The 3,040-nt window shown below is 48.6% G+C and overlaps 1 protein-coding gene across 1 annotated transcript in view; it reads left to right on the top strand.

Annotated features, from left to right (window-relative positions):
* Positions 1-3,040, top strand: part of PPIP5K1 (diphosphoinositol pentakisphosphate kinase 1) — a 38,682-nt gene that overhangs the window by 32,468 nt on the left and 3,174 nt on the right. The window lies entirely within an intron of this gene.

Below are 3,040 nucleotides of genomic sequence, written 5' to 3' on the forward strand. Positions count from 1 at the left end.
ACAAGGGGTTTTTCTGGTCTCTGCAGCTGATTGATAGCCCAACTTCCCCCCCTTGTGAATACTACCTACTCCTAACCTTTCTTTCTTAGCTTTCAACTGTACTTCTATCCACACAAAGCAAACATGAATGAAAAGATAGAGTTTGGGACTTGCCAACTACAGTTGCCATCCGTAGTTGGAAAGATCAGCGGTGGAGCTCTGAAGCAATCTCTCTGGAAATCTGTGCTTTTCTGTGTGGGAAAAAGAAGAGAGTGAACTAAGTCCCTGTGGGTAATGAATTACAGTGCTACTGAAGCCAAAGGTCAGCTGTGGAGGAACAGAGAACGGCCCTGTGGTAGTGAGCGAGCAGTAAACCACTGGGTGATGTTCCATGTGAAAAAACGTACATGACAAGGGGAAACAGCCCCAAGTTCAGATATAAAACTGGGGGCTCTGATCTGACCATCACCACTTGGGATGATGTGGAAAAGGTAGAAACAGTCTCGGAAGGATGCTTGTGATAGTGGTCAGAGTGCTCTGGAAAGGGGTGGTGGGGATCTGAGTTCAGAGTCTGCTCCCGTGCAGGAGCCGTGATGTTTCTAATGGAGTGAGTAGAAGCAGCTTCAGGCAGAAGTGATTATCTCACGCAGAGTGAAACTCCTCACCATGGTACATGGGGGTGTCAGGAGCTTAACGGAGTTCAAGGGTAGACTGGAGAATACAGAAGAGGCACATCAGGTTCAGAGCAGTTTTGAGCCACAGGTCACTGGGGTTTGGGGAACTGCTTGCGGGAAGAGTCACTGCCTGCTGGAGTCTCCTAGAAATCTGGGATTGCCTGGTTCTGATGGAAGATGCGAGGCGGGTGCAGGTCTCCATTTGCTTTATAAGGTATAATGTGCTAGATTATCTCTGCAAAAGGGTCCTTGTACCCAAATCACCTTCTGAATACTCTTATGAAGTGCTGTGTGTTGGTACTAGACAGCTCTGAAACAATCTTACTGTAAGGCGAGAGTCACCCCTTCCTTGAACGTCTGGAAGACTTCATGAACCATGATTATACTGAGTAGACTTTGTGACAGCGTGCAGTAAAGTGTGCATGTGCCAAGAACGGGAAGGTCTGGGGAGAAGAGCTCAAACTGGAGCACTGTTAACTCGGCCACAGTGTGAGTGGGCCCTCAGCTTTGGCATCGGTGTGCTTGGGAGAGCGGAAGCAACACTTGCAGTCCTCTAGCTGAGTTGTACCCCTGGTGCTCCCGCTGCAGAGTGCTTCTTCAGGCAGTACCATTCTCTCTGTTGCTGTGTCAGGATGCTGCTGCACTATCGATTCAGGGTGGAGAGTCCCCCATAGCTGCTCCCCCACATCACACACAGTTGCCTTGGCCATCCAAGGTAACATACTTAGCAGACTCCTCTGCCTCGTCTAGCTTAAGGTTTTTCTCATAACCAAATCTTGTTTTCTTTAGTCTAACAGATGGTTTCTTCCTGTTTTACTGAACAAAAGTTTTGGGAACATAACCACGCTGTGCTCCTTGCCTGGAGAAGATTACAGTGGACTTTGGGATTCATTTTTATCTACTCTGGTCAGCAGATCCATGCCACATGCCTCCCTCTCCAGGGCAGGCCTCACTCTGGAGGGAGCAGATTGCCCTCTGCATCCTAATGCAGTTAGTGTAGTCAAACCTGAACAAAATGAAACATGAAACTCATTCCTCTGTGGGCTGCTGTATGACTTTGGTACAAAATGAATGGAATTCTGGCTGATCTCTTATGGTGTTGTCTGCATCACAGACTCCTTCCCCGCAGGCCCCAGGAAAGGCTTTGGGAAGCACCTGCAGTACCAGGCAGTTGGCACTGGGGGCCTGCCCGGCTGGAAGGGCTCTTGTGGCTTGCATTTGTGCTTTATTTTTTGTTGCCCTTCCCAAAGATGTGGGTTCTTTGTTAATCGTGTGTGGTGCAGCAGTGGCCAGAGCTGCTGTGATGCACATAAGGATTATGGTATGTAGTGGTAACTTCTGCTTTGTCTCTGCTGGGGTGCAGGACGCTGCCTCTCCCAGCAGCTAGGCAGGTAAGGGAGGTGTGCAGGGAAATGGGCTGCCACGCACAAATGAGAGGGATTCCTTGAAAATAGCAGTGCTTCACCTTGAGAAGGGAAACTTTGCCTTTTCCTCCAATTGCTTCAGACCAGTTAAGTGCCACAGTGCTGAGCTGTGCGAGCAGGCATTGGCACCTTGCGGATACAAGTATATCCCTTCACATCAGCAGTGTTGTCAGTGTCACATGTTTGCTTTTTCCTCTTTTTACTAAAGGAGTGCCCAATCACTCGGATCCCCGTCAGTGCCTCCAGTGTATCTTGCACCTATGTTGCCCTGTGTTATAGTCAAACTTCTTCCCTTTTACTCTGGAGACCCCAACAGCTGAGCCAACTTTGGTCCCTCTTAAAAGAGATTCTGTTGTGAAATGACATCAGCCTCATACTGTGGTGCTCCACAACCATCTCCACACAGCAGGTTGTTAAGTCTTGTTCTTTATCTCGCTCTCCCAGAATGCCCAGGAGAAAATAATGAACAGATACTTTTCCTTTTTCAGCACTTGCACTCTAAGGACTCTCAGCAAGGGACAAAAGAGTATGGTATTTTTCCTGTGTCTTATATTCCTTCATCCTGGCCAAGGATTTGTTACCCTTCATGCCTTGAATTGATGTTTGTAGGCCCTTTGTGGCATAGGTAACCTCCCTGGACTGCATGGAGGGTTCTTTATCTCTAGTAGCTGTTACAGCAGTCTCTGCAGCAGTGCAACCTGGTGGTGATCTGGTCTGCAGCCTCCTCATACTGCATGTGGCTTCACTCATCTGCTGGCTCATGCTCCTTGCCTCTTGCAGAACTGGGTTAGATGAGCAGATTGGAGCAGAGACTTTCCTGGAGGTGACTGGAACAGTGGCTACGCTTAGCAGATAATCCAGGTTGGTCTAGGTCTTCTCCTTAGATGCTGTCAAGCTGTAAGAGATCAATTATAGCCTGCCAGTACACAGGGCAGCAATCCTGACACAATAGTGCATCAAGAG

Source organism: Nestor notabilis, unplaced genomic scaffold (genome assembly GCF_000696875.1).
Source record: "Nestor notabilis isolate BGI_N333 unplaced genomic scaffold, ASM69687v1 scaffold14161, whole genome shotgun sequence".
Taxonomy (NCBI): Eukaryota; Metazoa; Chordata; class Aves; order Psittaciformes; family Psittacidae; genus Nestor; species Nestor notabilis.